At 46.3% G+C, this 21376-nt stretch overlaps 1 protein-coding gene and 1 non-coding gene across 5 annotated transcripts in view; both read left to right on the top strand.

Annotated features, from left to right (window-relative positions):
- The window catches only part of SLC24A3 (solute carrier family 24 member 3), a 422543-nt gene that overhangs the window by 96486 nt on the left and 304681 nt on the right, over positions 1-21376 (top strand). The window lies entirely within an intron of this gene.
- On the top strand, positions 10211-10297 carry LOC133045359 (small nucleolar RNA SNORD86). Its single transcript, XR_009690233.1, has one exon. It is a non-coding gene; the product is annotated as a small nucleolar RNA SNORD86 (small nucleolar RNA).

A 21376-nucleotide genomic window follows, 5' to 3' on the forward strand; every position in this document is an offset into this window, starting at 1 on the left:
CAAGTGGGAGTCAGTGAAAGGTGGTTGGAAGAGGTGGGGTCATGGGCCCACCCCATGTAGTTTGTTGAATGGCTGGGGCCAGATCCTTGACCCGGCAGGGCTGAGGCCTCCCCTGCCTCCTGGCTATCATCAGGACAGGATCTCATGGGAGGGGCCCGGTGCTCACAATTTTATCAAGAACACAGAAGCTGGTGATGTTTATGTCTGTGTGGACCCAGGGGCTCTGCTGGAGGGTGAGTGGGTAATCACAGCACAACAAGAATCCACAGTCCTCGTGTCTACTGTGCTCACAGGCAGTGGTGTCAGGGTTGCAGCCTCTGCCCACTAGCAGTGCAGCTGGAGAGGGAGAGGTGAGAGAGAGGCTCAGGAGCAACCAGAGGCGGTAAGCAGGTCCCCCGAGATTACACAGGCCAAGGAAGGGAGGCTGGAGCTGCCTTGGGGGTGTCAGGGCTGGACAACACGAGCGTCTGGTCTCTCGCGAGCGAGGACCGTGGTCCGTTTGACAGGGCAGGGGTTCCCTGTGTCATCTGAGCTGCAGTTCATAAATCAGATGAAAAATCCAATCTTGAGAATGTCCAGCAGGACATTCAGGACCTCTGGGATTAAGTCACGTAGCCGGGAGCTGTAAATCAGCCAGAAGTGAAGTCACCCTGACTCACAGGAGGGGGTGTAACCCCACCTGACGTGGGCCTTGCAGAGGAGACGGTGGGGACGACCTCAGGCTGTCAGGGCTCCTGGCTCTGTTAGCATTGCTTTGAAATGTGGACTTTCCTGGATCCTCCAGGGCTGGTCGGACGCCTCCTGCGTGGCGAACAGAGTTGCCTTGTTCTGTCTCAGTGATGCTTGCGTTTCTCCTCTGCTCCCACGGTGACTCCTCCCTGACCTGCCGCATTTATAGAAAAGAAGCAAAAGGGAAAAGGGGTCTTCAGAGCCGATCAACTCTGCCAGGCCACCACCCTCCCTACCCTGACCCAAGTGGTAGGAGAGACCTGGGTGCCCTATCTGAGCCACACCGGAGGCCTGCCCACAGCACCTCACTTCTGCAGCCAAGGGGCTGCCTCTCCTCCCTGAGTCACCATGATGGGTTCATGCCCTTTTTGGGGAGGTCTTTTTGCCTTCCCCTTCTTGTCAGGGACATAGGATTGCTTTGCTGAGGGTGTGGTGTTTACAGGAGGAGCTTCTCAGGCAGCTCTAGTGGTAAAGAACCCGCCTGCTAATACAGGAGACATAAGAGAAACAGGTTCGATCCCTGGGTCAGAAAGATGCCCTGCAGGAGGGCATGGCAACCCACTCCAGTATTCCTGCTTGGAGAATCCCATGGACAGGGGAGCCTGGTGGACTGCAGTCCATGGGGTTGCACAGAGTCGGACACGACTGAATGACTTAGCATGCATGCACGCTCTTTGTAGAACACCTCTCTTCTTTACATTCCCGGGATCTCAGGCAGCTTGGTGGGGGTGTTCAGAGCTGCTCTGGGTTTCAGGGAGCAGGGGTTGCCTGGGTCCTTCCTCTGGCTCTGTCCCTTATCCACTCCGGGCACCTGGCCCCACCCCACCCATTTGCTCCTGCCTTCTTTCCCTGGAGTTGGAGCCCACTTTGCTCCCCTAGTGACGGGCTGGAATGTCGGAGTCTGCGACCCTGGAGCACCTCTTGCTCAGGGTCATGGCTGCACCGCCCTTGGGGGCTGCCCACCAACTCATCTGCTGAGGACACAGCTCTGCTGGCCACCTTAGGGGGAGAGGCCGGCGGTGAGGCTCATGGGGTGATGGGCGGTTGTGCCAGCAGGGCCCCTTCCTGGCCACTTGCAGGGTTGGAGGCCACCATGAGGGGAGAGGAATACCCTGTCTCCAGAAGAGTTAGTCGCTCAGTCATGTCCGACTCTTTGTGACCCCATGGACTGTAGCCCAGCAGGTTCCTCTGTCCATGGAATTCTCCAGACCAGGATACTGGAGTGGGTTGCCATTTCTGTTTTCCAGGGCATCTTCCCAACCCACGGATCGAACCCAAGTCTCCCACCTTGCAGGCGAACTCCTTACCATCTGAGTCACCAGGGAAGCTTTCAGGGTGGTTTCTTTTCCCTTCTAGAGGCAGCCATGTGCTGGCACACTGACCTTCCCTTTGTGTCCAGCTGTGTCCAGACCTCAGTGGGCAGCCACACAGAGTCCTGGTCTGGAGACGTTGGTGTCCTTACAGCTGTCCCAGCCCCCCTCCCAATTTGCTATTGAGGTGGTCTCCTTTCCTCTACCTGGCATAGACCTACCAGGTGGTTTCAGGTTTGACCACAACACAGCTCAAGGACCCTGGGTTCCACTGTGTTGCAAGCTCGTGGTGGAGACACTGGGAGGGACAGAATAGCTTCATTCTTCACTGTGTGTGTGTGTGTGTGTGTTGTATTGCTAACATGTCTCAAGTCAGCATTTCCCAGTAAAACCGCCTGGCAAGGCAATCAGGGCCTCAGGCTCAGCGCCTCCTGGGACCTGCTTCTGGGAACCTGTTCCTGAGACATGGGTGTGTCTCTAAGGCAGGTGTGGCCTCAGCAGGTCCTCCCACCTCCCCACCCCCAGCAAACCTGCCCCATCGCAGGTGCTTGCCTGCATCTGTGGATGCCCTGTATGCACCGTAGGAAGTGCTGGGATGTGATGCAGAACAAAGTAGATCTTGCCCTGGAAGAACTAGGAGGCCAGAGTGGGGTTTAAAATACTCAACAGTGACAAAGCGCAGAGCTGACAGGTCACGACTGGCCGCTGAGTCGAATGGAGCCAGAGCCCTGTTCTTATCCTTTGGATCGTGGGGACATGGGGGTGCGGTGCTGGGGGTGCTGAGGGGGCTCAGGGAGGCACGGGGCGGGTGCTGGAGGAGTTTCAGGGAGCAATTATGTACCGGGTGGTACCGAGTGTTTTGATACGTTCACAGTAGGTACATGGATTCATACTGCGTGTTCAGCCACTTGTGCCCACTTGATGGTGGGTTATGGGTCCTTCCAACCTTAAGGGTTGGTGCACCAGGCTCACCAAAGCCATCGGCTCCTCCTATGCTTGGGGCAGGGTGTATCAGTGGGGAATCCCAGAATGTCATTGCACAGACTCCCAAGTAGGCTCATTCTCCTGGGCCTGCCTCGCTCCTGGGCAGCATCAGGGATGGATTGGGAAAGCAGGGTCCACCCAGCTTGCTCACCTGTAATTACGTTCACTTAAACCTGTCGGCATGTCAAAGCTGCATCTGGAGCCAAATGTGTCTAAAGGCAAGCTGGCCCGGGCATTGCCGACGGCCCAGCCTGTGTTGCAGCCGGTTCTTGCCTTTGTCGAGTCCTGTCTGGCACAGGCAGGTCAAGTTGCAGAGGTGTTGCATATGTGTGTGTTTTGCGTTCCAGTCAAAACATGGTGATTTACCAACATCACAGGGGCCATATTATGAAATTAACATGGGGGGGTGCCTGCGTGGAGCTTCGAAGATTATTTCCACCTCATTTGAGAGACTGTTACAGAATCACTGCTGTGAAGCTCCTGGGTTGGGACATCTGCTCATTTTTCTGGGAGGCATGCTGTCCCTCATTTGGCTCATACTGTGGCCCTTCCGCCTGGAGTGAGCTGCTCTATGGATGCTGAGCATTTCTGGCTCTCTCTGTGTCTGTGTGTGTGATCTCTGTCTGTCTCTACACAAGTGTGTGTGTTTCCTCTGTGTGTTTTCCAGCCCTGCCAAGCAGTTCTCCAGTTCTAAGTGGACACCGCCTGGGTGTCCTGCAGATCTGATCCGATCCTCACACTGTCCACCTGGACACAGCACAGAGCCCACAGGTCACGGGCTCAGTCCATGAGGCTGCCCCCACTTCAGACACAGGTCACAGGTCCCGGGTGTCACCTGTGCTTCTGACCCACTGGCTATAAATTGGCGCTTTCCACAACCTCCTCCTTGGTTCAGTTAATTTCATAATTTGGCTTATGAAACTCAAGAGACATTTACTTATGTTTCCCAGTTTATTTTAAAGGTTATTATATGCATGAATCATATTTCAGTAAAAAAAAAAAAGTGGGGAAAGGGTATTGTAAAAGGATACAGACACATCCAGATGAAGAGGTACACAGGGGGAGGTCCTGCCCAGAAGCTCTGTCCCCATAGGACTGGGGTGTACCACCCGCCCAGCACATGGACATGTTTACCAACCTGGAAGTTCATCAACTCAACTTGCTGAAGAATTTTGATAGAACTTAATCTGCAGACCTCACCCTCCCCTTCCCTGAGGTTGGTGAGTGGAATTAAAAGTTCTAGCTCTCTAATCACTGGGTCTTTCTTATGAGTAACACCAGCCTGAGGCTCTCCGGGAACCCCACCTGAGCTCCAAAGGGGCTCCTTAAGAGTAAGAAAACCACTCCCATCACTCAAGAAATTCCAAGAGTTTTAGGAGCGTTTTGCCAGTACAGGGTTCAGGACCAAATATTGAACGTACATTATTATTACCTGCACACATATGTGTGTGTGTGTGCGTGTTAGTCACTCAGTTGTGTCTGACTCTTTGCAGCCGCACAGACTGTAGCCTGCCAGACTTTTTTGTCCATGGAATTCACAAGGCCAGGAATACTGGAGTGGGTAGCCTTTCCTTTCTCCAGGGCATCTTCCCAACCCAGGGATCAAACTCTGGTCTCCTGTATTACAGGCGGATTCTTAACCAGTTGAGCCACCAGGGAAGCCCAGGAATACTGGAGTGGGTTCAGTTCAGTTCAGTCACTCAGTCGTGTCCTACTCCCTGTGACCCCATGAACCGCAGCACGCCAGGCCTCCCTGTCCGTCACCAACTCCCAGAGTTTACCCAAACTCATGTCCATTGAGTCGGTGATGCCATCCAACCATCTCATCCTCTGTTGGCCCCTTCTCTTCCTGCCTTCAATCTTTCCCAGGATCAGGGTCTTTTCAAATGAGTCAGTTCTTTGCATCAGGTGGCCAAAATATTAGAGTTTCAGCTTCAACATCAGTCCTTCCAATGAATACCCAGTACTGATTTCCTTTAGGATGGACTGGTTGGATCTCCTTGCAGTCCAAGGGACTCTCAAGAGTCTTCTCCAATACCACAGTTCAAAAGCATCAATTCTTCTGCACTCAGCTTTCTTTATAGTCCAACTCTCACATCCATATATGACTACTGGAAAAACCATAGCTTTGGCTAGATGGACCTTTGTTGACAAAGTAATATCTCTGCTTTTTAATATGCTGTCTAGGTTGGTCATAACTTTCCTTCCAAGGAGTAAGCGTCTTTTAATTTGATGACTGCAATCACCATCTGCAGTGATTTTGGAGTCCCCCAAAATAAAATCAGCCACTGTTTCCACTGTTTCCCCATCTATTTGCCATGAAGTGATGGGACCAGATGCTATGATCTTAGTTTTCTGAATGTTTGGCTTTAAGCCAACCTTTTCACTCTCCTCTTTCACTTTCATCAAGAGGCTCTTTAATTCCTCTTCACTTTCTGCCATAAGGGTGGTGTCATCTGCATATCTGAGGTTATTGATATTTCTCTCAGCAATCTTGATTCCAGCTTTTGCTTCATCCAGCCCAGCATTTCACATGATGTATTCTGCATATAAGTTAAATAAGCAGGGTGACAATATACAGCCTTGATGTACTCCTTTTCTGTTGTCCCATGTCTAGTTCTAACTGTTGCTTCCCGAGCTGCATACAGGTTTCTCAAGAGGCAGTCAGGTGGTCTAATATCCCCATCTCTTTCCAAATTTCCCACTGTTTATTGTGATCCACACAGTCAAAGGCTTTGGCATAGTCAGTAAAGCAGAAATAGATGTTTTTCTGGAACTCTCTTGCTTTTTCGATGACCCAGCGAATGTTGGCAATTTGATCTCTGGTTCCTCTGCCTTTTCTAAAACCAGCTTGAACATCTGGAAGTTCACAGTTCATGTATTGTTGAAGCCTGGCTTGGAGAATTTTGAGTATTACTTGGCTAGCGTGTGAGATGAGTGCAATTGTGCAGTAGTTTGAGCCTTCTTTGGCATTGTCTTTCTTTGGGATTGGATTGGATCCTCCCTACCCAGGAGTTGAACTGGGATCTCCTGTATTGCAGGCAGATTCTTTACCAACTGAGCTATCAGGGAAGCCCATATATATACATATAAAACATATTTATATGGGAAAATCAGGTAAAAGTATTGCAGACAAACATCATTATCCTTTGTCTCTAAACACTTAGGGCTGATCTCCCCATACATGAATGCAATACTACTCAAGAAATAGAACAGCCACGTCAGAACCTTTGAAAGCAATACAAATGAAATTTTGAATCAAATTAAGATCTGAATCTCAGAAGCAGGCAAGATGATTAGTAATTTATTGAGCAGACATTTACCAAGTCTCTGGTTTGCACAGGTCACTGGGCTTGGAAGTAAGGAAGCAGAGGGCAGAGGAAAGCCTGAACTGATAAAGATACTGAAAATATGTGAAGATCAAAAAAGAAAAAATGAAGAAGCTCATGCTGAATGACTTTGGTCTTAGAAAATTGAAAGCCATTTCTATTTCCAGGCTGTCAGATCATCTAGGAATCAATACAGGTCATCTTCAGGAGTAAGATCATCTTATGCCTTGAATCTCCAAGATGTTTGTTACACTTGAATGTGTTTAAAATAACTAAAAGTGTGTCCGAGAACAATGGAGGAAAGATGCTATAGAATTTTATCTATACATCATCTTCTTTATCTGTTCCTCTGTTGATTGACAGAGCTTTCCTGGTGGCTCAGAGGTTAAAGCATCTGCCCACAATGCGGGAGACCTAGGTTTGATCCCTGGGTCGGGAAGATCCCCTGGAGAAGGAAATGGCAACCCACTTCAGTATTCTTGCCTGGAGAATCCCATGGACAGAGGAGCCTGGTAGGCTACAGTCCACGGGGTTGCAGAGTCGGACACGACTGAGCGACTTCACTTCTGTCGATTGACAAGACATTCCAGGTCTTGGCTTTTGTAAACATTGCTGCAATGAACACTGTGGTGCATGTATCCTTTCAGATCATGTTTTTCTCTGGGTCTGTGCCCAGGAGTGGGATTGCAGGGTCATATGGTAGCTCTGGTTTTAGTTTTTTAAGGAACCTTCATTCGGTTCTCCATAGTGGCTGTACCAATTTACATTCCCACCGACAGTGTGGGGTTGGGGGGAGTTCTCTTCTCCCCACACCTTCTCCGGCAGTTGTTTGTGGACTTTTTGATGATAGCCATTCTAACTGGTGTGAGGTGATAGCCCACTGTAGTTTTGATTACAGCAAAATCTTTTTTGACCCACCTCCTAGAGTAATGAAAAGAGAAACAAAAATAATCAAATGGGACCGAAATTAAACTAAAAAACTTTTGCACAGCAAAGGAAACCAAAGCCAAAGCAAAGACAAGCCACAGAATGGGAGAAAATATTCTCAAATGAAGCATCCAACAGGGGATTAATCTCCAAAATATACAAAGAGCTCATGCAGCTCAATAACAAAAATACAAACAACCCAATCAAAAAATGGGCCAAAGATCATCATGGGCATTTCTCTGAGGAATGCATACAGATGGCCAAGAAGCACATGAGAATGTACTCAACATCACTAATTATTGGAGAAATGCAACTCAAAAGTCCAAGGAGGTATCACCTCATATTGGTCAGAATGGCCATCTCAAAAAGACCACAAATAACAGGTGTTGGTGACAGCATGGAGAAAAGGGAACCCTTCTACACTATTGGTGGAAATGTAAATTGGTACAACTGTTATGGAGAATGGGCTTCCCTGACCCAGGTTCGATCCCTGGGCCAGGGAAGATCCCTTGGAGAAGGGAATGGCAACCCACTTCAGTATTCTTGCCTGGAGAATTCCATGGATAGAGGAGCCTGGTGGGCTACAGTCCATGGGGTTGCAAAGAGTGGGACCACGACTAAACGACTAACACTTTCACTTTTATGTATAACAGTATGGAGGTTCCTTAAAAAACTAAAAATAGAGCTACCATGTGAGCCATCACTTTTTTTCCCTGATGTTTACATTGCCCCAGTTTTTTTTTTTTAAAGCCAAATGTGTCAGTTTGAATGGACTTTTTGTAACAGAATGACCTGGAGCCATGTTTGACTATACTTGTGCTAACTGGTGGGTTAGCAGGGTAAGCAGGTCAACAACACAGAAGCCTTTGGGTGGTCCAGCCCAGAAATGTTCTAGGACCTGGAGGTTTCACCTAGTGGGGGATTTTTTTTTTTTTTTTGGCAAGGTTGTTTATTTCTTTTACATTGAAGACTTTCTTTGGTCAGGGCATTTCAAGAAGCAGTGGGATCAGGCCTTATAAAGCCAGCAGGACTAGACGGGCATATTCAGGTGACCTCCTACCACAAGGCCAGTAGCATCTTCAGGCTTCTTTGTGGGTGCTTTCATTCTGTATTCTATACCCTGAAGGGTCACCAGGAGAATAACCAGATGCTGAGGCCTAAGGGGAACTTTTCCAACCACTTACCCGTTTTATGGAACCTTCTACCAAAGGGGTGCTGGAAACCACGCTTGCCACCAAAGGAATTAAAATCAGTGCCTCATTTGCCAAGAGGGTCGAAAGACTTGCTTTAGCTGGGAAATTGTTCCTTTGCTCTGTTTTGCTCTGCTGGGAAAACTGGTCAACCACTTGTAAAAGAATGAAACTAGAACACTTTCTAACACCATACACAAAAATAAACTCAAAATGGATTAAAGATCTAAATGTAAGACCAGAAACTATAAAACTCCTAGAGGAGAACATAGGCAAAACACTCTCCGACATAAATCACAGCAAGATCCTCTATGACCCACCTCCCAGAATATTGGAAATAAAAGCAAAACTAAACAAATGGGACCTAATGAAACTTAAAAGCTTTTGCACTACAAAGGAAACTATAAGTAAGGTGAAAAGACAGCCCTCAGATTGGGAGAAAATAATAGCAAATGAAGAAACAGACAAAGGATTAATCTCAAAAATATACAAGCAACTCCTCAAGCTCAATTCCAGAAAAATAAATGACCCAATCAAAAAATGGGCCAAAGAACTAAACAGACATTTCTCCAAAGAAGACATACAGATGGCTAACAAACACATGAAAAGATGCTCAACATCACTCATTATTAGAGAAATGCAAATTAAAACCACAATGAGGTACCATTACACGCCAGTCAGGATGGCTGCTATCCAAAAGTCTACAAGCAATAAATGCTGGAGAGGGTGTGGAGAAAACGGAACCCTCTTACACTGTTGGTGGGAATGCAAACTAGTACAGCCGCTATGGAAAACAGTGTGGAGATTCCTTAAAAAACTGGAAATAGAACTGCCATATGACCCAGCAATCCCACTTCTGGGCATACACACTGAGGAAACCAGATCTGAAAGAGACACGTGCACCCCAATGTTCATCGCAGCACTGTTTATAATAGCCAGGACATGGAAGCAACCTAGATGCCCATCAGCAGACGAATGGATAAGGAAGCTGTGGTACATATACACCATGGAATATTACTCAGCCATTAAAAAGAATTCATTTGAACCAGTCCTAATGAGATGGATGAAGCTGGAGCCCATTATACAGAGTGAAGTAAGCCAGAAAGATAAAGAACATTACAGCATACTGACACATGTATATGGAATTTAGAAAGGTGATAACAATAACCATATATGCAGAACAGAAAAAGAGACACAGAAATACAGAACAGACTTTTGAACTTTGTGGGAGAATGTGAGGGTGGGATATTTCAAAAGAACAGCATGTATACTATCTATGGTGAAACAGATCACCAGCCCAGGTGGGATGCACGAGACAAGTGCTCCGGCCTGGTGCACTGGGAAGACCCAGAGGAATCGGGTGGAGAGGGAGGTGGGAGGGGGGATCGGGATTGGGAATACATGTAAATCCATGGCTGATTCATATCAATGTATGACAAAACCCACTGGAAAAAAATAATAATAATAATAATAAAAAAAAGAAAAAAAAAAGAATTATTTTTTATATCTTGGCCAACCATTTGATTGATGTAATTATCATCAACACGATGATTGGCATTCAAACACATCTACTTGGGGACTTCTCTGGCAGTCCAGTGGTTAAGACTTCACTTTCCAATGCAGGGGATATGTGTTGGATACCTGGTTGGGGAGCTAAGATCCCACATGCTTGTAGCCAAAAAAAAAAACAAAACATAAAGCAGAAGTGATGTAACAAATTCAATGAAGTATTTAAAAAACGGTCCACATCAAAAAAAAAAAAAAACTCCCTGACCTATACAGGCCTCTGCTATGGGGGTGATGGCCAGTCCTGGTGTCTTGAGTGATTCCCTGGGCCCAGAAAAGGGACCAAGTTTCCAGAGCCTTGAAGACAAGGGGTAACACCCCAAAATATGGACTCATTTTCCACTCTACCTTCATTGGCCGAGCAGCTGCCAAGAACAAAGGTCGCGTCTCCCGACACCTGGCAAACAAATGCAGTATTGCCTCACAAATCGATTGCTTCTCTGAGGTGCCCACCAGTGTTTTTGGGGAGAAGCTTTGAGAACAAGTTGAGGAGCGGCTGTCCTTCTATGAGACTGGAGAGATTCCCCGAAAGAATCTGGATGTCATGAAGGAGGCAATGGTTCAGGCAGAGGAAGCGGCTGCTGAGATTACTAGGAAGCTAGAGAAACAGGAGAAGAAACGCTTGAAGAAGGAAAAGAAAAGGCTGGCTGCAATTGCCCTGGCTTCTTCAGAAAATAGCAGTGCCCCAGAGGAGTGTGAGGAGACAAGTGAAAGACCCAAAAAGAAGAAAAAGCAAAAGCCCCAGGAGGCTCTTCAGGAGAATGGAATGGAAGACCCATCTGTCTCTTTTTCCAAACCCCCAAAAAAGAAATCTTTTTCCAAGGAAGAGCTAGTTAGTAGTGATCTTGAAGAGACAGCTGGTACTGGAAGTCTTCCCAAGAGGAAGAAATTTTTTCCCAAAGAGGAAACAGTTACTGACCCGGATGAGTCAGAAAACAAGAGGGTCCCCAAGAAAAAGTGGAAATTGTCCAAGGAGGAGCCACTCAGCAGTGGACCTGAAGAGGCTGCTGCCAGCAAGAGCAGCAGCTCCAAGAAAAAGAAAAAGCTCCGAAAGCTATCCCAGGAAAGTTAGAATGGACAACTTCCTAATGGGACATAACTTACAGAGGTATTCCCCATCCCATCCCCTAGAGCCCAATTAAAAAAAAAAAAAAAAAAAAGCTTAAAAAAGAAGTCTACTAAACTAGGACTGTTTGCTTTTGAGTATGTCGGAGGCAGGACTACCTTACTCACAAGATCTCTGAATGTCAAATGAGACGAGGCACAGCAAGTCCGCATGCGGTGCCTGGTGCAGGATCGGAGCTCAGAAAACATCAGTTATGATGACTGAACGTATTTGGTAGCTGCGACGATCTGACCTTAGCACACTTGAGAATAATAAAAAATGCTCGTCCTGAGTCACTGGATGCTTCCTCTCATTTCAGTCATTTGAAAGCTGGCTGTCTGTGGTGGCGGCTGATAAGTTACAAATTGATGTCAGAAGGCTAATTTCACTGCCCTCTCGCCTTGTTAGAGGAGGGGACACCAGCCAGAACACTGCTTTTCTTGGTGCTAAGGCACTCCTCAGATCCATCTGATACTGTCTTTAAGTTGTAATGTTTTCCTTGAGGACTGATAAGATCCACAGTGAGATTGGGTGACAAACATATTATCATATCCAAGTTAAAAACCCTTTGATGTTTACCGTGGGGCACTTTTTTTTTTTAAGTTATTTTATTCAAGTATATCTGATTTACAATGTTGTGTTGGTTTCTGGCGTACAGCAAAGAGATTCAGTTACATATATAATATGTATATGTGTATATATTCTCTTCCATTATGGTTTATCGCAGGGTATCGAATGCAGTTCCCTGTGCTATATAACAGGACCTTGTTGTTTATCCATCATATACATGATAGTTTGCATTTGCTAATCCAAAACTCTTACACCATCCTTTCCCCATTCTCCTCCTCCTTGGCAACCACAAGTCTGTTCTCTATGTGAGTCTGTTTCTGTTCCATGGATAAGTTTATTTGTGACATATTTTAGATTCCACATATAAGTGATATCACATGATACTTGTCTTTCTTGGTCTGACTCACTTCGTTTAGTATGAGCATCTCTAGGTCCATCCATGTAGCTGCAAAGCCGTTGGATGCATTCTTTGCTCCAGTTGATGGGTGAGCAGTTCTGCTTTTGAGAAAAGGGTTCTTTCTGATTCACCCCGAGAGGTGTTACAGTCCCATAGACCCCAGATTCATGGTCGCAGAGCTCTGTGGTCGCAGCTGCCCTAGTCATCATCCTCTCCAGATTCCATGCCATGATGATTTGACGTCTCTACCCATCCATTTAATCAGAGAAAATCAAAGCTGTGGGTTCATTAAAGGGCTGCCCTTAGGCTGTGTCTATAGAAGGCCAGTTATGCAGCTGGACATGGGGGGAAGTCAATGATCTTGTTCTCGCAAGCTCTTGAACACAGTCTGATATTTGCATTAATATTGTGACACATGCTGTCCCGGACAGTGTCTCAGACCTTGGATGAATGAGTTCATCCTCCTGGTGTGTTCACTTTTCAGTCTTCGCCCTGGCAGTTGACAGCCAAGGAGCACAGCTTTTCAGTTCTGACAGCTGATGGGGGTGAATGGAAGGAGGGATTTTTTTTCTGAGATGATGTCAACTCATTCATAGCCGGGGGTGTCATCTTCTTCAATTCCTAAAATAACTTAGATTATGGCTGAGGACGCCTGGCCACCAGACTGTGTGTGAGGGGATCTTTCCCTCTGGTCATGGTGTCCCCCCGAGTTCTTCCTTCTGCTAAGGTCTGGGAAGCAACAATGGGATACTTGCAAGGAGCAGTGGAGGTAGTTTGGGGAAAGATCTACTTAGTGAGAAGTGGGTAGGGCGAGAGGACCAAGAGGACAGGGTGTGCAGTCTGTGGAGTTGCTATAATGAGGGGCCATCACCACCCTGAGCTGGAGGAGGAGAGGAAGGCAGGGCCCTCAGTGCTGTGAGCCATGGAGAGGCAGCTTGACAGGAGCTCGGGGCCAGGAGAGAAACAGGCAGTAAGTGCCCTGGACTCTCTCCTCCCCTCCGTAAGCTCCCGCCAGTGGTCAAATCCCCCTGGGAGCCAGCAGTGGCCCCCAGAAGCCAAGTGTGGCCTTCTGGAGCTCAGAGCAGGGGCTGGGGCCTGGGAACGGTGGGTCAGGAGGAAGAGAGGGAGAATTTCCAGCACATTCAGTTTTCCTTTATTAAATGCAAAAAGCACAGAACAAAGCTTGTTTCCTTTGTTTTACAGAAATGGATTCTGTGGAAAGCCAGGAAAAATAAATCCAGCCAATAATTACGTTTCTGTTTAGAGATTCATTAAAACTGGACTTTGTACCGAGAGAGAGGTGGCCTGACTGTTTCATGAAGGTTTACTGTTCCCTCCATTTATTTTGATTAACGTTTCTTTATTTCTTCAATTTTATTTTTAAAACATCCTATTACTATTTCATGATACCCAAGTATCAGATCCTTTTGTTCTGTTGTGATTCACACAATGGGAAGAGAGTTTCTGAGGCCCTGCCTATTCATGATGGCTGGAATGGTGGATCTTGGAGATGGTTGTAACCTTCTCCAGCTTTTGAGGGGTTCCTGCTTGCCTCCCTGAGTCCTCCAACTCCGTGGCCAGGCTGGGGAGGGGTGCAGAGGCAGGTGGCTACAATGGCATTGTCCCCAGGGTCAGGGTATATGGGTCACCAAGAGAAAAACCCATTTTTGTGTCCCTGTGGGAGAGTTCCCCGCGCCACCACCCCCCCCCCCCCCCCAGGTAGGGAAGCCAGTGGGTGGAACACACAAGACAGAGAGGATGTCACAAGATTTGTTACCTGCACAGAACATACGGTTCTGCCTCCATGACTGATCATCCCACTTATATGTATGTGTGTTTAAATTGAAGTATAGTTGATTTTCAGTGTTGTGTTTTTTCAGGTATATAGCAGAGGGGGCAGCTACATGCTGACCTTTACTGGATCCTATCCTGGAGGAAGAATTCTCTAAGGGACGTTATTAAGTCAGTTGACAAAGTTTGAATTTGAACAGTAGATTGGATACAAGAATTATATCAATGATAAAATTATTGAAATTGTGTGCCTGGATCATGTAAAAGAATGTTTTTATTACTGAAAAATAAGCATTGAAGTATTTAAGGGTGTAGGACCATGATGTATGCTATTTACTCTGGAACAGTTCAGAAATAATGAAGAATGGATGGATGGATGGTTGGTGGGTGGATGGGTTGGTGGATGGATGGATGGATGGATGGGTGGGTGGGTAGATGGATAATGGCTGGATGGGTGGATGGATGGTGGGTGGATGGATGGATGGATGGATGGATGAGTGGATAGATGTATGGAGTAGATAGATTGATGGATGGAAATAGATGGCTATAAATAGAAATTATATAGCTATAGATAGAATGATGAAGCAATGGGGCAGCAAGGTGAATCTGGATAAAGGGTTTATGGGCATTCAATATACTATTCTCACAATTTTTCTGTAAGTTTGAAATTACTTCTGAAAAGAAAAGTTTAAAAAGCTCCCCTTTTGTTGATGGTTTGATTGATTTATGTAAGATTTATGGAGCACCAGTCAGATTCCCATTTTGCATGCAGTGTGCCAGGCAGACAAGCCCCAAATTCTCATGAAGTGCCTGTTCCTGGGGGAACGTGACGGAATAAAGAAATCTACAAAGAACAAAGTTGCTAAGGAGAAGGGAAGTGGGGGTCATCAGGTGGTGATGGGGTTAATGGGAGGGATCCCATTTGGTCGGGGTTGTGGGGGGAATGGAAACCTGGTTATGGGAAGGAGTTGGTGCTGTCCCCACCCAGGGAAGAACTTTCTGGATGGAGGGACCGGCCTCTGAAAAGACCCACTCTAGGCCAGAGATCCTTGGGGAACAGAGAAGGACATAGGGGTTGGGGGTGGGACAGGAGGGGTCAGAGCCTTGGGGCACTCAATCACTGGAGGAGTTTATTCTCAATAGGGGAGGAAGCTGATGGAAGGTTGGAAGAATGGAGATGACTTTAATGAATTCATGTTTCCAAAGATTGCTCTGGCTACCTCCTGGGGTATGAGTTGTAGGGGGACATTGAGCAGGAGAAGAGGCCTGGGGGCCACCTCCATAGCCCCCACCAGGACCAGGAGAGGCAGCCTGGGCTCCTGGCTCTTGTCGGTTCTCCCTGCCCCCATGGGTGTGAACGCCTGTCGGAATAGAGGGTGACTGTATAAGCACACTGTCTCTTTTTTGTCTTTTATACCAAAACATATCTTTAGCGCACTCACTCAATGTCTCTCAGCAACTCTAAAAATTGACCAGAATTCTTTTTCCAACATGACTTTGACACATGCCAAGAATGACAAAAATGCATCTCTCTCCAATTTCTTTTTCGCTCTTGAGCTACTTTCAGGCCTGAGTGTTGGGGAAGAATAAATAGAAACGCAGATCATGGCTAAAGAGGCCCCATTCCATAGGGAGAAAACCTCCCAAAATCTCAGAGGAGTGTCTGAAGGATCACAGGAGCCCCTAAAGGAGGAGGAAGTGGCCGGGGGTGGGGGCGCATCAGTCCCTCAGGCATCCAGAGGCCTCGTGGAGTATTTTATTAAAAGAATTAAAGGCTGTAGTCTTTCTTGTGAATGGGTTCCCACCTCGGCTTCTGCCCTATGCCATCAGCCACCCTCTTCTAGAATCTGGAATCCTGAAGTCTTGGAACCAGGAGAGTTTAGGGAGGACATTCTAAATATCTCCCCCAACCCTTTTTTTGCTCCCTGTGTCCGATGAACTGGGTTTTTTCTTTAGCAGCTGGAGGGGCCCAGGGACCGGATGCTGGTGGCTACTGGATGGCTCTTTTGTTGAGGTATGATGCTGCCAGAAAGTGGAAATGAGGGGCCTGGAGAAGTGGTGATTCTTCAGGGTGGGTGGCTCTTGACCTTCACAGGTAGAGCAGTGTGTGTGTGTATGGTGAGCGTGTGCCTCTGTGTATGTGTATCTAGCAGGTAGGCGGATGCACCTTGGGATGCCGGATGTTTCTGGAAAGATATTTTTATCGGTGACATCAACAGTCCTAGTCAGGTGTTTTGACGGTCATAGAGAGAGGTGCCTTTTATCTTCTCTCTGGGCTGGTTTTCTTGCTCTGCAGCACCACTCCCCCACAACCAGGGCATTCAAACCAGGGTCTGTGAAGCAGTTTCTGGTGGGGCTCGTGTGTATGCGTCCTCAGTCACTTCACTCATGTCTGATTCTTTGCGACCCTGTGGACTGTAGCCTGCCAGGCTCCTTTATCCGTGGGATTCTACAGGCAAGAATTTTACTGGAGTGGTTTATCATGCCCTTCTCCAGGAGATCTTCCCAATTCAGGAATTGAAACCATGTCTCTTACATCTCCTGCATTGGCAGGTGGGTTCTTTACCACTAGAACCACCTGGGAAGCCCGATGGGGGCTTGAATGGACCCCAAATGGATGCTGTGTGTCTGTCTGTGGAGAGGTGGGGGACTTGGCCTGTTACAAAGTGAGAAGAAGAAGGAATGATTCCACCGAAGTGGTTTGTGGCATCAGTAAGAATCAGAGAACTCGGAAGGAATGGAATTTTTTTAAAAAGAGCCAACTTGTATATGCGAATTTCCATTTTGTTGAGCAAACAAAATGCTACTGAGTCTGGTCTTGCTAATTTTTAATTTTTTTGCATTGTAAATAGATGAATCGATCATTGAAGGTGGTAATTTGAGGAAAATGGAAGGGAAGAAAGCAATGCTGGCGTAACTGTTGCCTGCTTGTTGTACCTCTTCAGGGGTAGTAAATGACCCTCTAGTGAACACAACTTTGATTTTGGATGTAGTCGCAAGGCCGTCGAGCAGGAATAACGTGTGGGATCTCACTCCCTGTTACCACTTACGGTGAATGAAGACAACAAAAGTAATGGTTGCCACAACCCTGTGAATGCACTCTTGTCTCTTGGTGTCTGATAGGGATGGGTTCCAGGACCTGCCTTGGGGACCAAAATCTGCAGATGCTCAAGTCCTGGGTATGAAACAATGTAGTGTTTGCACATAACCTATGCACATCCTCGCTATACTTTATTTTTTTATTTTTAATTATTTAAGAATTTTTTGGCTCGTGGGATCTTAGTTCCCTGACCAGGGATTGAACCCAGGTCCTCAGCACCAAGCACGCTGAGTCCTAACCACTAGACTGCCAGGGAATTCTCTATCCTCCCTACACTGGAAATAATCTTTAGATTACTTATAACGTCTAATGCAATGTAAGTGCTATGTAAATAGTTGCCAGAATGAGGCAAATTCAAGTTTTGCTTTTTGGAACTTTCTGGAATTTAAAAAAATATTTTTGATCCATGGTTCATTGAGTCTGCGGGTGCAGAACTGTATTAAAAAGGTTGACTTGCACATTTTAAATAGGTGGCTTGTATGAGATGTGAACTGTATTTGAATAAAGCTGTGAGGGGGAAAAAAAGACAACAAAAGAAAAATAGACGTGTTTGGCATGAAGAAATTAAGTTTTTAAGAGTCAAGGAGATAGCACACACACAGATTCTCTTCCATGTGATCCAGTCCACTTATTGTAAAGATTTGATATTGGGTGAAAGATCCTTGAGCCGGACTCTGGGGACAGTTTCCAGAACCAGGGACTTACTGTGTTTGGTTTCTCAATGGAGTCAAATGTCCTTGGAAGGTGGTTTGCTTTTTGGAAACAGTTAAAAAATAATTCAAAGGTAGGTTTGGTGATTGAGTCATCAAGCTGAGAAATACCAACACTTTTATAAAATAAAAAATAAAAAAGGTTCTATGGAGTAAGAGCAATTATTTTCTTTTGGGAGATCCCATAGCCTGACTCCTAAGGCTAGGGCTCAGCAAAATACCCCTGTTTTTGTAAGTAAAATTTTACCAGACGCAGCCATGCCCAATCTTGTATGTGTTCTCCATGGCTGCTCTTTTGGTTCAAGGACACATTCAAGACCATGTGGCCTGCAAAGCCTAAAATATTTACTGCTTGGCCCTTTATAGGAAGAGTTTTCTGGACCCTGACTTACATTCTTCTTTTGACTTTTTTGAACGGGAGAAAAATCTTCCTGTTGGCATGGGGAGCAGTTCAAGGAGCCTGTGCTTGTCCGCCCACCACCCTCTCTTGGCCTGGGGAAAGCTGGTGAAACCTCCAATATATATATGAACTTGATACATGATCCCACTGCAACCTTTTCAACCCCAGCACATCGCCATTAATGAATTACAGAGACAGAACTTCCGAGGCACACTCTGTAAGCATGTGAGCTCGAGGCAAGTTGGCCTTGGGGTCGCAGGTTGGATCTGCCACTTAGTGTGTGGCCTTGGGCCAGCTGGCCCCTCTGAGTCTCTGTTTCTCATGAACAGGAGAATGTTACATCACAGTCCTTGTGTGTGGCAGTCCAGAGAACTTTGCAGGGAGGATTAAATAAAAAAAAAAATGGACTCCCAGGGCCTCACACATAGTAAAAGTCCATAAATGGGAGTTCTTCTTGAAGCAGCATATTTTAGTAAATAAGATGATGGCCTTGGAGAAATGGCTTGCTCAGAACAAGTTCATATCTGCCATGGGAGTGTCTTGGGAAAGTAGTCTTCCTTCGTCCTTTGGGAACCCTGTTGTGTCTGTTAGCTACAGCTGTGTAACAGGACACCCTGAAATTCAAGTGTTTTAAAATAATAAGCATTTACTGCAGCTCCTAAATCCAGGGGTCAGCTGGGTGGTGATGCTGATCTGGGTCAGGCTCACCTGATATCAGCTGAGTTGGTTCCTGAGCCTGTGGTCATCTGATGGTAGCTGGGAGGTGGCTAGATTGGGTGGTCTCATGTGTTTTGAATGTCATTACTACCACATTCTCTTGGCCAGATCAGATCCCAAGAACAGCCCAAATTCAAAGAATAGCTGTCCCCAGAAATGGAATGAGCTGAAGAATTTGATTGCAAGGATCATGGACAGGGATAAATGAAGAGCTGGGGACATTTTGTAATTGATCACATTGGCTTCTTCACCAGGATGGTAAAAAGTTCAATCAAGAAATCACAGACATCATGCCTTTCATCTATATCAATCATCAATTCAAATATCCAACTATTTTCAGCAACCACTATTAGCTTTATCTTAAGACACTGAGTATACAGTCTCTACCTTTAGTAGGAAGGGGAAAAGCTATGAAATGAAATCTTCAATGAAGTTCTACTTGGCAAACCCAAGTTCTCCCTTGCCTTGTCATCTCTCCAGACTTGGGATAGCAGATCCTTTGACAGGACATTCATTTGGGGTCTGCCTCCCACACTTTATCATGTAATAGGGTCGGCAAACCTCAGGGCCTGTTGGCTGATTGCATATTGAGTTTCTCTGACATTTTTATAAGCACCACAGTCCTTGGATCCATCTGTGAAGGAGCCCTCAAGCCCCATTTCACAGACTCATGTGGTTCCCTCGGGATGTGTCCTGCCTGCTCATTGCCACCAAGGCCACTTGAGACATGAAAATCGTGGCCGGATGGGGCGCTGTCTTGGCCTCTGGGATCAGGCAGTCCTTGGATGATGTGCTGGTTTGATCTTATTGGCTCTTCTGTTTTAGCCAGTTGTTCAGAGTTGAACCAACTCTTAAAAGCACGAGGGGCTCAAGAGCTTAGCCTCTGGAGTCAACAGAACAAGGAAAGCTGACTCCATCCCCTGCAGGTATGACCTTGGGGAAGATTCTGACCTTGAAGGCTTTGGGTCTTACATTAGTAAGATGGGATCAGTAACAGGGCTGCAGAGACACCACGAGCTAGTGGCTTGAGATTCATCTGAGTTCAGTGTGTGGGATAAGCACTCACTCGATGACAGCTCCTATTAGCGAGATTATTTTTATGGGTCTGACTCCAGTGTAGTGAGCCCCGGGCGATTTTTAAGTCTGAGTTATATGCCGGATTTTTCCTCTTTGAAGGGGGTCTCCGTCGCCTTTTTGAACCTGGGTCTGGGTGGCCCTGTTTGAGTGGGAACATCCAGGGGTTGCCATGAAGATGTCATTTTTTGAATCACACAGGGACTTTCCACTGGAGAAGGGGGTGGCTTCTCTTCAGCAAAGGGATGCCTTCCAAGCTCCAAAAGAGCTATAAACTTGCTGAATTGTGGAAAGGCATTCTTGGACCTGAAGCTCCCAACAAACCAGGACCTGTTTGTCATTAATTTGAATGCTTCCAGAGCATTGTATCAGACCAGCCTGGTGTCTCCCCGGGGGCCTCTCACCAGGCTGCGACCACGGTTTGGAAAACTCTCTGCAGTCCTCCTCCTTGTCTTGAGGGCCACGCTTCATGCAGGGCAGTCATTTTTTGTCTCCAGGTAGCTGTTTCATTTGTTTTCCTCTCAGCTCAGCATCCATGTGGGTGTCTGCAGAAGGGGAGAGCTCGTAACTCAGTATACTCCGTGAGAATCCATGGAGATGTGTATTCCTACGCTGTCTCTGAACCTGTGTAACAATTTGTAGAAGAACATAATGTCAGTTCACTTATCTAGCTGTTCAGAAATTCTTTTATTTCCTGTTTTCTAAGGAAAAGTTAGAGGAGCAGGTTAGGAGCACCGAAGCTGAGGGGTGGTCGAGTTAGAAGAAGCAGAAAGGACTCCATAAATATTGGCATTTGCTTGCACTTGGCTTCCATGTGGTGTTTCAGAGAGACCCCACCCTGTCCTACCTGCTGGGTAGAGTTGTGTTCTTAACCCAGGGCTGTGAGATTTGCCAAGCCCTGCAGGCCAAGGGCCAGAAACTGACAGGGTGGGGACAGGGCTGGGCTGGAGACGGCCTTTGTTGGGTCCTAAACACAAGCTGAGTTGTTTGAAGGAAGCTCTGAGTAACACCTTGAGTGTTTGATCCATCATGTGTCACCCATGATAGGTTGGGTAGAGGGAGATAGAAATAAAGTGAATAATTCCCAAAAGATGTCCTTGTGACGGTGTGTGAAGCAAGGGATGTTTTTATGTTTATGTGTTTCTCTTTTTTATTTTTTAAATTAGGAAAGTATGATAACACATTTACAGGAGACTTGGACAATACAGAAAAAGTTACATATAGTTCCACTCTATATTACAATTATTTTTTAAGTAGATGAGATTTTTAGTTGGAGTTTCAATATCAAACTCTCAAAAATTAACAGAATGAATATACAGAAAAGTAGAAGGATATAGTAGACTTGAAAACACCATGAACCAATTCAACATAATTAAGATTTATACAGTTTTCACACAACAGTAAGATACAAATTGTATTCTTGTTCCCATGGACTATAAAGTATGAGACAGTGGAACATACCCAGGGACATAAAACA

The sequence above is a fragment of the Dama dama genome, chromosome 23, assembly GCF_033118175.1.
Source record: "Dama dama isolate Ldn47 chromosome 23, ASM3311817v1, whole genome shotgun sequence".
Classification (NCBI taxonomy): domain Eukaryota; kingdom Metazoa; phylum Chordata; class Mammalia; order Artiodactyla; family Cervidae; genus Dama; species Dama dama.